Here is a 14,530-nt window from a genome sequence, read left to right as displayed (position 1 = left end):
TTTTTCTGGCCACAGGTGAGTGAGTTTTGTCAGTCTTGTTCTTCCACCACATCTACTAAAAAACAGGTCATGAACTGACACCTCCCAAACAATGAATCAAAATTATCAGTTTGTTTCAAGTATTTGTTTCAGGAAAAGAAAAGGATCCCAGGCTAGCTTCAAATTCCCTATGTAGCTGAGGATGACATTAAACTCCAGATTCTCTTTCCAGTTTCCCAGGGGACCTTTTTGCTTTTAATTCTGAGACAGACAGACAGACAGATTTTTATCCTTGGAATCTGACCCTGCATAATCCCTTTCCAGGCTTTTTTAAGTAAATGACAAGAGTTCACAGGCCACAGAATCTCCCAAAGCCAAGGCAAAGACCCAGGCTTCAGAGTCTACCTTGGAGAATTTCCTGCCTGGTGGTCAAGGCTCCTCATGCTCGATAAAGGCCGGATGAGCAAACCAACCAACCATTTGATGTTTTGTCCAAAACAAACCTAGATCTGTAAGCCTTTGAAGTTGACCTAAGTTAGCTCTTCTTAGCACACAATGAAAAGCTTACTTTCAGCCTTGACAAGTGCCCTTGATGAAAGTCAGTCAGTCCAGGTGAATAAGAATTACTTGTTCTTTTAGCTCAAAGACAAAGCTTAAATAAGACATTTTTTCTTTGTTGAATCATTGGAGTGGGAGGCACATTTGGATTACTGGCTGTAGATCTCAGGGCTTCAAATATCATAAGTACCCACTAGTGAAAGAGATGGAAGAGTGGGACAGAGAGAGGGACAGAGATACACAGACAGAGACAGACAAAGAGGGAGAATATCTTTAAATGGTTCTGGGCCAATTCTTGACCTACAGGCCTTTGACTTGATATCCCTAAGTAGCTAATCTTTGGAGCCTAGAGGAGGAAATTTCTCATCACAGTCAGTGATACCCACATTTCTCTTTAGTAGGTGAAGAACTGTGGGAAGTAAAGGGACTTTAATGTGTACAGTATATGACTAAAAATTGCTTTACTGAATCTGACAGGCTAGAGAAGCTTGGTTTTTTTTCCAGCATAGTTAAGATTCTCAAGAGGTCCTTAAGTAACTTTTCAGCACAAGTCACTCATTAGCATAAATAAAGTGTAAGGCTCTGAATTCATCTCACTATTAAATTCAATTCTGATCTTGTCAGATATCATGGTTCCATCCACACTTGAGGCAGTAAAAGTGTTTTCTGAAGTCAATTTCATGTCTTGTAAGGTCTGGTTTACATTCCCATCATCAGAAAAATCAAATGTGCCCCTACATCTCTCTGCTTCCATCTCCTCTACAATGCACTTGCATCAAAATGAGGGCTGAAACTTAACATTGCTTTTGGAAGCCACATACAAACTAAACAGGCCCAGGTGGTGAAATGCAGAGGTAGGCTTGTAGAACTTAGAAACAGTGGCTATAACTAAAATGTAGGGAACTGGTCTCTGGTATATTCTGTGGACATGGTGAAGTTTCTGCCTATTTGACACTCTGCTCACAAAACAACTGGGAGACAAATGATACCAAGCAGGGCCCTTCAACAAGCAACAGAGTGTTCTTTAGTCCACTTTGTAGTGGATGGACAATCTGGGCACACTGACCTAAGACCTGCCCTCACAGTCATGTCAATGATGAGGCTGGAGACACTGTTCCACAGAACATTATCTGAGAGACTCACTGTTTCTAGAACACAGTGTTATCAGGGCAGAACACTGTTTGTCCTTTGTAAAATTTAAAAATAATGCAAGTCAGGCATGCTGGTACATGTCCATAATCGCAGAACTACAAGAAGCTGAGGCAGGAAGATCACAGCAACATCTTGTTTCTGAAAATTAAATGAAATAAAATGCAAAAGTAATGCAAAGTTATCACCTCAGAAAAGCAGTATAGTGCGTGTACTATATACTCATATTTGCACATACTTATGTATACACGTTCTTGTGTACAGACATACCCAAAAACATATGCACTCACACTCACTTATAAATAGAAACTTAGCATCAACTGGGACAGACCCACTCAAGAAAAAACTATCAGAACACACCCTCTCAGTAAACCAAGCGACAAAGAAACCACTCATGAGGGCTCTTCTCCAACAGAAACAGCCTCTGGATCACCTGCCCTCCTCTTCTCACCATCATCTGAAACTCCAACCCCTACCCCCACCCCATGTTTCATAACCTGACTTCTGTTTGGTTACTTCCACCTACTCCTTGCCACGTCAACCTTTACCTAGTTCTCGTACTTAACATAAGCAATATGAGGATCAGGAGAAGAACATGCTTCTAGTTTTAATTAACAAAACTCTGAATGAATATTTGTTGAATGAATCAAAATTTGCAAAGAAAAAGTGTTCTATATGACCTGAGATACTTAGAGAATGCTTGGAAAAGCTCTGATTCTGCGATTCTGTTCATACAACTATTCCAGGTGAGCTGGAACTTCTTCCCGGGGCTATAGGACTGTGAGTGGGCTGTGAAACATAGAGAAAACCTGAATGATTCTGAGCCCTCCCTGGAGTTCAGACAGCACCCCCTTACTCCAGCTCCACCCAGAGAAGCAGATGGAAAGATGGTAGGCAGAGTATCTGCCTTTGCTTTACCTATTTCACACTGATAACACAGTGTGATGATCATTATTTCACAGGATTCATTTTTAACATGTAAATTTTTTAACATAATGTTTACTGTACCTCAATTGCAAAGGCATGTTAAGGGTTAAGAGAGCTGAAAAAAATGTGACTCACAAATGTGAATGCAATTTTTAGCACTGGAATTTCTTTCTGAAATTTTGGATGCTATCATTCAACTCCAAGCTTTAAACTAAACCTTTCTTTTTAAGTCAAAACCTTCAAGTTTACAACAGAGGGCTTAATGGTGGAGCCATCCACCTAGTCTAGATCCTCATCCTTATATCAGGTCTGGGTGGGACATGCCCATCACTTCCTGCCTGTCTTATAGCCTCTCAACTATGTTGAGTTTTATCCAATATGCTTCATTAAATAAACACATTTCCACCACTCAGGGTGTGTGTAGGTCCGTCTTTATGACTACACCAAAGAGCTAACATCCTAGCCTTTATTCTAGCCTTCAAATTAGGTTCAAGCCCCTCTTTCTAGAAACATCCTCTGACAGCTGAGGATGGGCACGTTTTCTAACCTCAGACCCAAACAGAAGCATCAGCTGATGGACATGAATTAGTCCCGTTTCTTTAAATTACTAGGCCTGGCAGACATGAGCCACTCTCTCTTTTTTTTATTTAATTTTTTTATTATTAGTTACATTTTATTAACTCTGTATCCCAGCTGTATCCCGCTCCCTTATTCCCTCCCAATCGCACCCTCCCTCCTTCATCTCCTTCCTGCCCCTTTCCAAGTCCACTAATTGGAGAGGACTTCCTCCCCTTTTGTCTGACCCTGTTTTATCAGGTATCTTCAGGACTGGCTGCAAAGTCCTCCTCTGTGGCTTAGCAGGACTGCTCCTAGGAGTCTACTGTAGAAGGCATATGAAAGACTCTTCTTGGCAGTGTTTCAAAGCAGATACTAAGACTCATAACCAAACCTTTGGCAGAGTGCAGGGAATCATATGAAAGAAGGGGGGTTAGTATGCCATGGAAAGGATAGGAGCCACTCCCTCTTTTTTACAGTTTCTATAAGCAGATGAACGCTTTCGCTTTATCCACCCTGTAAGAGAATGTGTAGGCGAGGTGCTAAATTCTGTCTTGTCAGTAGAGGGCGCTGGTGGAAGGTGGAGGAGTAAAGGACTACTTCCAGGTGAGTGAGGAGAGAAAGACTGAGGGAGTGGGAGGGAGAGAAGGGAAAGAAGGAGGGGAGACAGGGAGAGAAAAAGAGAGACAGAGACAGAGAGAGGGAGGGGGGAAAGAGAGAGGGAGAGAAACAGAGAAAAAGAGAGAGAGAGAGGACTTAGCCATACCTTGTCCATGGTAATGAAAGCAAAACTTCATGGGCTCTATCCCAGTCTAGGCTGCTTCTCCCTACAAACTCACCTTGCCTCTCATACTCAAGGCCTAGGGCTCCTGAGCGACTATCTAGAAGGCATCTACCCATCTTGAGTATGGCTCACTGCAGCTGCAAGAGCTGTCTATCTTAGGAACATACAGAGTGCAGCCTCGTCAGTAGCCAGTGATCAGAGGCTCCCATGGAATCCAGCAAATTCCCAAGCTTGGCAACTCTCTGTAAATCCTCTGCAGTAGAGTTGCATCAAGTTACAAAACTACAGCCCCTCAGCAGTCCCCCATCCTATAAGCTATGGTAGTCCCCTGAGCAGAAGGCTGTGCTTATCTCAGACCTGCTACTTGCAACAGTTTCGCCTACACCACTCAGGTTTTACTGTTTATCTCACATTAAGTTTGCTTCACATCTGTGATGGAGTCTTAGCTCTGAGGCAGAACACCTGCCCAATGAGTGCACCACTCTGTGCTCCATTACTAGAGCCACAAGAACACATAAAAGTCCTTGATAGACTTTCTCTGATGTAGTCATGTATGACTTGTCTCCTGCCCGGAGTCTGATGACACACTCACTTTTTATCCCCTGTGAAAATGGCAAGGTTGTTCTTATCCTTATAAAACTAGAAAAATAAAAATCCCTTCTAATTTAAGTTTTTCTGAAGTCTATTCCTTTCAGTTTGCCATCTATCAAACTGATAAAATATTACTTTGAATCTTACATGAATCAAGATCTAGAATATGGTCTATTATTCATCTTTCTATGACGTAATTAAAAAACAGCTTAAATACAGGGAACTTACATTGTATTGCTCCTATAAGAAGCCTAGTTTGCCAGTTGTTGGGCATTTAAAAGTCGAAGACTTATGGCTTTTTACTTTCTATATAGGAAATAAATAAACAAATTTCAAAATTACAGTGTATATACAGTAATTCTAAAAGTGAAAAATACATCAATAAGAGAACCAAAATGTTCATACATCTTGAAGGAATTTGCTGCTGTCAAAGAAAACTATTGCTAAAAAGTCAGAATTATTTAGTTGTTAGTTTGACCCAATTTGACTAGATTATGACTCAGTTCTATTTGCTTCCTTATGTTTCCCTAAAGGGTGATAGAGAACAACCATTTGCATTAGTTACTTTTCCTGCTGTGACAAAACACAAGACAGAAAGCAGCTTGAGGGTTTATTTCTTCAATTCCACAGATACAGTGTACCATGGTGGTCACTGCAGTCAGGACAGCAGACACAAGAGGTGGCATGGTTACATGCATCTGTAGTCAGGAAGTAGAGCCTGATGGATGCCTGTGCTCTTGCTTCCTCCTTTCTATTCAGTCCACAAATCTCAGCCCATGGGATGGTGTTACCCACAGTTAAGGTGGGTCTCCCACCTCCATGAACCACAAAATTCCTCACAGATATCGCCAGAGATTTGTTTCCAAGGCGATTCAAAGTCCCATCAAATGAACAAGATTAAACCATCACACCATCTTTAAATCTTGAGCATCCTACTTACATCTGACTTGCTTATACAAAGCATGATAGAGCTATGAAGTGTCACAGTTGCTGTTTGAGAAACAAGGGGAATTTAGGAGAATTCAGAAATTGAAGAGTAAAAGATATAAAATGAGTAAGTTCTTGGGAGTTAGCTAAGAAGTCAGTATTTTGACCATCCCTCTCACCATGCTAAACACTTATACTCCACCTCATTCTGCATATCATCATCTTTTCCTCAACCTCAGCTACTCATACCTGTTCACTTATGTCGCCTCATCCTCTACACACTGCAGCACTTCTATGCTGCTCTTTGTACCCATCCCACCTCTTCCTGCCTCTTAGTGAGCAGTTGAGAACTGGAAGGAGACTTGTGTCCCTTGCAGCTGCCAATGCTGCATTGTTAGTCCCCCACACACCCATTTGTATCCTGAGAGAAGGCAGAGGCTTCAGATTCCGGGACACAGTTGACCAGGTGAAGAAACCTAAACATAAGGCTGACTTACTGCCAGGATTTACTTAACACATCAGACTGCATGTGAACCCAAACGACCACCAAATTCAGGAGAGCATAATCATCAGGCAAGGAGGAGACCCTAACAAACAGGCTTGGTATAAGAGTGTTCCATTCAAACAGACAAATGTGTGTGTGGACATATATGCACATTTATAAGACTTTGTGTATATTTATACTTGTACATTAAGGTTTTCTGTTGTTTTGTTTTGTAGCATTGTCTTTTTCCATAGCTCACCTGGGCTTTGAGCTTTCCATCTTCTGCCTCAGTTTCCAGAGCAGCTTGAATTATAAACATGCACCATTACAATACAGGAATTCTAAAATTTTATATCTACAGTTCCACAAAATATATTTGGTAGGAAACTCGGATGGGTTTTCTGCTTTTTGTTTGTTTTTTGTTTCCTAGTCAAATATAAATGAGGAAATTGTGATGAAAACAAGAAAGAGCAGAACAGTAAGTCAAAGGTTTGTAGTGAAGTGTTAGTCTCATTGTGGTCTTCTCAGAGTGTGAAGAGGCATCTCTGCCAGTGATGGTGAATGATGTAAACTGCAAGACAATGCAAGAGTGGGAAGCAGGACTCCTAGCCCCTCCGCAGTCCTGATAGAGGAGTCACTTCGCCTGCAATGCCTACACTACCTTCCTTCAGACCTGTAAACTATCAAACAAAGCGAGTTGCTGACACCAGCCCCTTGAACCCTGGTTCTGAGCCCACCAAAACTTTATTGGAGAAATGGGTAGCATGACCCCATGTGGCAAAAGAAATCTTCAATGATCCTCCCTTAAATGCAGGACTCACATCCTGTGGTCACTTTTCAAAGCATCCTTAGTACATACAGTGGCCAGACCTGACGGAGTGACTCAGACAAGCAAAGCAGAATAGAGTAGGTGAGGTCAGGAGGTTTCCCCACTTCCTTTTAGACATATCCAGAGGCTTTTGTGTCCTTACGTCACAGGGTGTTAGCACTGGATGTCCCTGCACAGACCTAAAAGGGACAAACCTTTCTTAAGAACACCTATTGGGGGGGGGGGAGCCAAGATGGCGACTAGCACACACAGTTTCTGAGCAGTGGGATACCTGATCTTCTGAGTTGGAGAATGGAAGGACCCCCAACCCAGGAACATCAAAGCGAGGCTTTCTGAAAAACAGGGAACATTGCAGGAGGTGAAAACTTTGGCCTCCCATCACCCGGAGACTTGCTTGGGGAAGGAGAGAAATGATCCTTTGTTCTTGCGGCACTCCCTTCCCCCAGACCTCCTTCCTCCTCGGCACAGCGGCACAGTGGCACAGCGGACTCATTTTTCTCAGCACAGACCTAACTGCCTGGGGTATACAGCCGCTGAGACGGAGCCCCAAGCACTTTAGCGGCAGACAAAAGCCAGCAGTACGTGTCCCGGAGTCCCAGATTCGCGCAGCGGCTGCACCATCCTCCCAGGGCGCGAATCTGCTAGACACCATACTAGCTCCACAGGATCGCCATCACTGACGGTACGGCCCGCCCAATCCCACAGTGACAGAGAATACGCTATATACTCACCAAAACCAGGCAGAAACGTCATACAACCTGGACACACCAGGCGCTGGGGCTCCCAAGCTTGGAGAGCACAACAAAGAGATCCCAGGACCTCCCAGAAAGCATTGGGACTAGCAACCCAGTCTCCAGTTACAGCGGGACATGGCAGCGGAGCAGCACTGAACTGGCGGGGCACCACAGCCCTCCAGTTTAAGACTAACCAGGGCCAAACCAGAGAAATGAGAGCCTCGTTACCCCATCCCTGCTGAAGTGACCACCCTGAAATCTCCAGCTGCAGCAAGACCTCAGAACCTGGCAGTGACAGCAGCACAAAACTGACAGAACACATCAAAGAAGCAGGGCCAAACCAGAGAGCAGAGAGCCCCGGATACCACGATCTCTGCCAAGAGACCTGCCTGTAAGTGAGTGCACCCTTGAGAATCTGCAGTTCCCCAGATCCTGGGCCCTTCTAAATCAGAAGCCAGGCATCGAACCCCCCTCCCACCCACATACCCACTTTGGGAAACAGAGGGGCACTAGGGACATTGAAGTTCCTGCCCTGTGAGCCTGATTGAGGAGTTAAGACAGTTAATGCCAGAAATTGCGCTGCGATCATCATTAGCGCCTGCGACATATACAGTGCAGAGTCCCTCCCACACACTCAAGGGTTCAACATTAGCCATCACTCTGTCCCTCGAGAAACTCATCCACGCACACTTACACACACAGACACACACACACACACACACACACACACACGTGCGCGCACACACACGCTTGCATTTGCCCCGTTTGCGCCTGCGTACTTTCCTCCCACAGGTACAGCTAGTCCTCAGCACACGCTGAGAGTGCTCAGCTTCCTGAAGAACCCTCCAGATACCAGAGAGAGACAGCACCAGTCTGATCTGCAGAATTCAAAAACAAACAGGGAAGGTTTCAGATAAGCCAATGGCCAGGGGTAGGCGAAAGAACACTTCAAACATAAATCAGGACATCATGACTTCACCAGCAAACCCCAAAATCGATGGATACTCCAATTCAGCAGAAGCACAGGAAAATGATTTTAAAGCCATGCTTGCCCAATTATTTGAGGCTCATAAGGAGGAAATGAACAAGTCTTTCAAAGAGATGGCCAGTCAATTGGAGGCAAAGAAAGAAGAAATAGACAATATCCTTAAAGAAACACAGGCAAACATAGCCAAACAAATAGATACACAAGTAGAGGAAAAATTAGTGGCATATAAGAAGGAAATGAAAAAAGAAATAGAGGCCATCGTAGAGAGACAGGAATCCAAATTCAAACACATGAAAGAAATGGTGCAAGTCATGAAAACAGAATTAGAATCAATAAAGAAAACACAAAATGAGAAAACCCTTGAGCTGGAGAACTTGGAGAAAAGATCAGGAACCACAAAAGTAAGCATCACCAACAGAATACAAGAGATGGAAGAGAGAATCTCTGGAGCTGAAGACACACTTGCAGAAATGGATACTTCTCTCAAAGAAAAAGTAAAATCAGAAAAGTTCCAATCACAAAATATCCAAGAAATCAAGGATGCTATGAAAAGACAAAATCTAAGAATAATAGGAATTCACGAAAAAGAAGACTCCAGACTCCAAGGTCCAGAAAATATTTTCAAGAAAATCATAGAAGAAAATTTTCCCAAATTAAAGAAAGAGATGTCCATAAATATACAAGAGGCCTACAGAACTCCAAATAGACTAGACCAGAAAAGAAACACATCACGTCACTTCATAGTCAAAACACTAAATCTACAGAACAAAGAAAAGATATTAAAAGCAGCAAGGGAAAAAGGCCAACTAACATATGAAGGTAGACCTATCAGAATCACACTGGACTTCTCATCAGAAACTATGAAAGCCAGAAGGGCCTGGGCAAGTATCATGGAGACTCTAAGAGATCACAAATGTCAACCCAGACTACTATACCCTGCAAAGCTTTCAATCAACATAGATGGAGAAAACAAAATATTCCATGGCAAAACTAAATTTACACAATATCTACACAGCAAACCATCCCTACAAAAGATACTAGAAGGAAAACTCCAATCCAATGAAAACAAATTCACCCAAGAAAACAGGGCATACAGATAATGTCCCAACAAAAATGAAAAGAAAACAATCAATGAAACAGGGTTAGATCATCGACTCCATTACAAAAGGAACTAACATGCATTGGTCACTATTATCTCTCAATATCAATGGAATCAACTCACCAATAAAAAGACACAGGCTAACAGAATGGTTAAGGAAACAGGATCCAACATTCTGTTGCATCCAAGAAACACACCTATGCAACAAAGACAAACACTACCTCAGAGTAAAGGGCTGGAAAACTGTTTTTCAAGCAAATGGTTCCAGAAAACAAGCTGGAGTAGCCATCCTAATATCTAATAAAATAGACTTTCAACCCAAGTTAATCAAAAAAGATAAGGAGGGCCACTATATTCTCATCAAAGGAAAAATCCACCAAGAGGACATCACAATCTTGAATATCTATGCTCCAAATACAAGAGCACCGACATCCGTAAATGAAACATTATTAAAGCTTAAATCATACATTGATCCTAATACCTTAATAGTGGGAGACTTCAACACTCCACTCTCACCAAGGGACAGATCAACTAGACAGACACCAAATAGGGAAATAAAAGCACTCACAGAATCCCTAAATCAAATGGACCTAATAGACGTCTACAGATCATTTCACCCAAACTCAAAAGAGTACACCTTCTTTTCAGCACCACATGGAACCTTTTCCAAAATAGACCATATAGTGGGCCACAAAGCAAGCCTCAACAGATACAAAAGGATTGAAATAATCCCTTGTATACTATCTGACCACCATGGACTAAAGCTAGACATCAACAACAACAGAAACAACAAAAAGCCGACACGCACATGGAAACTGAACAACTTACTACTCAATGACAGCTGGGTTAAGGAAGAAATAAAGAAAGAAATTAAAGACTTCCTAGAATTCAATGAAAAGGAAGGCACAACATACCCAAATTTATGGGACACATTGAAAGCAGTGCTCAGAGGAAAATTTATAGCACTAAGTGCCTGCAAGAAGAAATTCGTAACATCACATACAAACAACTTAATGGCCCAACTGAAAACCCTAGAAAAAAAAGAAGCAGATACACCCAAGAGGAGCAGACGGCTGGAAATAATCAAACTAAGGGCTGAAATCAATCAACTAGAAACAAATAAAACTATCCAAAAAATCAATGAAACAAAAAGCTGGTTCTTTGAGAAAATCAACAAGATAGACAAACCCTTAGCCAAACTAACTAAAAAGCAGAGAGAAACTATCTAGATCAGCAAAATCAGAAATGAAAATGGGGACATAACCACAGACATTGAGGAAATCCAAACAATTATTAGGTCATACTACAAAAGCCTATATGCCACAAAATTTGAGAATCTAAATGAAATGGATAATTTTCTTGAAAGATTCCATCTACCAAAACTAAGTCAAGATCAGGTAGAAAGATTGAATAGCCCTATATCTCCCAAGGAAATCGAAGCAGTCATTAACAGTCTCCCCTCCAAAAAAAGCCCTGGACCAGATGGCTTCAGCGCAGAATTCTACAAGACCTTCAAAGAAGTGCTAACTCCAATTCTCCTCAAGCTATTCCACAAAATAGAAACAGAAGAAACACTACCAAACTCATTCTACGAAGCCACAGTCACCTTAATACCTAAACCACACAAAGACCCAACAAAAAAAGAGAACTTCAGGCCTATCTCTCTTATGAACATTGACGCAAAAATACTCAATAAAATACTTGCAAACCGAATCCAAGAACACATCAAAGATATCATCCACCATGACCAAGTAGGCTTCATCCCAGGCATGCAAGGGTGGTTCAACATATGGAAATCCATCAATGTAATCCACTACATAAACAAACTGAAGGAGAAAAACCACATGATCATCTCCTTAGATGCCGAAAAAGCATTTGACAAAGTCCAACACCCATTCATGTTTAAAGTCTTGGAGAGATCAGGGATACAAGGCACATACCTAAACATAGTAAAGGCAATATATAGCAAGCCTATAGCTAACATCAAACTCAATGGAGAGAAACTTAAATCAATCCCACTGATACAAATCGGAAAGGTAGAGGTCAAAGTGTCACTATTTGCAGATGATATGATAGTACACATGAGCGACCCCAAAAATTCAACCAGAGAACTCCTTCAGCTGATAAACACCTTCAGCAAAGTGGCAGGATACAAAATCAACTCAAAAAAATCAGAAGCCCTCCTATATACCAAAGACAAAAAAGCTGAGAAAGAAATTAGGGAAACAACACCCTTCACAATAGCCACTAATAACATAAAGTACCTTGGTGTGACTCTAACCAAGCAAGTGAAAGACCTGTTTGAGAAAAACTTCAAGTCTCTGAAGAAAGAAATCGAAGAAGATATCAGAAGATGGAAAGATCTCCCGTGCTCATGGATTGGTAGGATTAACATTGTGAAAATGGCCATACTGCCAAAAGCAATCTACAGATTCAATGCAATTCCCATCAAAATACCAACTCAAATCTTTACAGACCTTGAAAAAAAGATTCTCAGCTTCATATGGAGAAATAAAAAACCCAGAATCTCCAAAACGATCCTGTACAACAACAGATCATCTGGAGGTATCTCCATTCCTGATCTCAAGCTGTACTACAGGGCAACAGTAATAAAAACTACATGGTATTGGCATGGAAACAGAAAGGAGGATCAATGGAACCGCATAGAAGACCCAGAAATAAATCCACACACCTATGAATACTTGATATTTGACAAAGAAGCCAAATCCATTCAATGGAAAAAAGACAGCATCTTCAACAAATGGTGCTGGACCAACTGGATGTCTACATGCAGAAAAATGAAAATAGATCCATATTTATCACCCTGCACAAAACTAAAGTCAAAGTGGATCAAGGACCTCAACATAAAACCAGATACCCTAAATCAATTGGAAAAAAAGTGGGGAACAGCCTAGAACTCATTGGCACAGGAGACAACTTCCTGAACAGAACACCAACAGCACAGGCTCTAAGAGCAACAATCAATAAATGGGACCTCATGAAACTGAAAAGTTTCTGTAAAGCAAAGGATACTGTCATCAAAACAAAACGACTGCCTACAGATTAGGAAAGAATCTTCACTAACCCTTTATCTGACAGAGGACTGATATCCAGTATATACAAAGAACTAAAGAAGCTGAAAAGCAGCAATCCAAGTAATCCAATTAAAAAATGGGGAAAAGAGCTAAACAGAGAATTCTCGACAGAGGAATATCGAATGGCAGAAAAACACTTAAAGAAATGCTCATCCTCATTAGCCATCAAGGAAATGCAAATCAAAACGACCCTGAGATATCACCTTACACCCATCAGAATGGCCAAGATGAAAAACTCAAGCGACAACACATGCTGGAGAGGTTGTGGAGAAAGGGGAACCCTCCTCCACTGCTGGTGGGAATGTAAACTGGTACAACCACTCTGGAAAGCTATCTGGCGCTTTCTAAGACAAATAGGAATAGTGCTTCCTCCAGACCCAGCTATACCACTGCTAGGTATATACCCAAAGTTTGTTCAAGTACACAAAAAGGACACTTGCTCAACCATGTTTATAGCAGCTCTATTTGTAATAGCCAGAACCTGGAAACAACCCAGATGTCCATCAACGGTGGAATGGGTACAGAAATTGTGGTATTTTTATACCATGGAATACTACTCAGCAATCAAAAAGGAGGAAATCATGAAATTTGCAGGCAAATGGTGGGATCTAGAAAAGATCATTCTGAGTGAAATATCCCAGAAGGAGAAAGACAAACATGGGATATACTCACTTATATAGACCTATAAGATATGATAAACATAACGAAATCTATACACCTAAAAAAGATAACCAATTGAGCTGACATGGGGTAAGATGATCAATCCTCGTTTAGAAAGACAGATGGGATGTGCATTGAACGTATGACAGGAGTCTACTGAGCGCATCTGAAAGACTCTTAACTAGCAGTGTTTTCAAAGCAAAGACTCATGACCAAACCTTTGGCAGAGTACAGGGAATCATAAGAAAGAAGGGGAGTTAGTCTGATGGGGAAAGGATAGGAGCTCCACAAGGACCAAATATATCTGGGCACAGGGTCTTTTCTGAGACTGACATTCAACCAAGGACCATGTATGGATATAACCTAGAACCTCCACTCAGATGTAGCCTGTGGTAGCTCAGTAACCAATTGGTTTCCCAAAGTGAGGGGAACAAGGACTATTTCTAACAGGAACTCAATGACTGGCTCTTTAGTCTCCCCACCCCCGAAGGGAGGAGCAGTCCTGTTAGGCCACAGAGGAGGGCTTTGCAGCCAGTCCTGAAGATACCTGATAAAACAGGATCAGATGAATGGGGAGGAGGGCCCCCTATCAGTGGACTTGGAAAGGGGCACTGTGGAGATGAGGGAGGGAGGGAGGGACTGGGAGGGAATGAGGGAGCGGGACACGGCTGGGATACAGTTAATAAAATGTAACTGATAAAAAACAAAAACAAAACAAAACTGAACTTTAAAAAAAAAAAAAAAGAACACCTATGGGAAAGCCCCTTGGGGATTCTGTATTTCCTAGCTTGTTTGTGGGTAAAACCTCCCTTTCTACTCCTCACTCAACCCCACTCTTATCTGAGAAAGAACTCATCTTTTGAAGCCCGGAGGCTGAACTGAAAAAGTCTCTTGAGGAGATAATGTTCCCAACCTACATGGGAACAGGCTGTGACTCTGCTATGCTGCCATTTGGTGACCTAGCATAGTGACTGAGTAAACACTGACTGTTTCAGAATGTTCACTCACAATTCTTCAAAGACTAAAACATCATTCTGAGAAACTCAGTAAGTGTACCCTGGAAATCATAGTCAGAAAAATCCCCATGCCCACAGGATCAGGTTGACCATGCGCTTTCTCAGGAAGAGAGGCTCTCAGACTCTCAGTGTCGGTCTACCAGAAAAAGTGGCCC

General features: G+C 42.0%; 1 protein-coding gene across 3 annotated transcripts in view; it reads right to left on the bottom strand.

Annotated features, from left to right (window-relative positions):
• Atp10a (ATPase phospholipid transporting 10A (putative)) overlaps positions 1-14,530 on the bottom strand; it is a 192,743-nt gene that overhangs the window by 94,163 nt on the left and 84,050 nt on the right. The window lies entirely within an intron of this gene.

Source organism: Meriones unguiculatus, chromosome 14 (genome assembly GCF_030254825.1).
Source record: "Meriones unguiculatus strain TT.TT164.6M chromosome 14, Bangor_MerUng_6.1, whole genome shotgun sequence".
Lineage (NCBI taxonomy): Eukaryota > Metazoa > Chordata > Mammalia > Rodentia > Muridae > Meriones > Meriones unguiculatus.
Note: the sequence above shows the minus strand (reverse complement) of the source record. Positions and strands in the feature narration are given on the sequence as shown.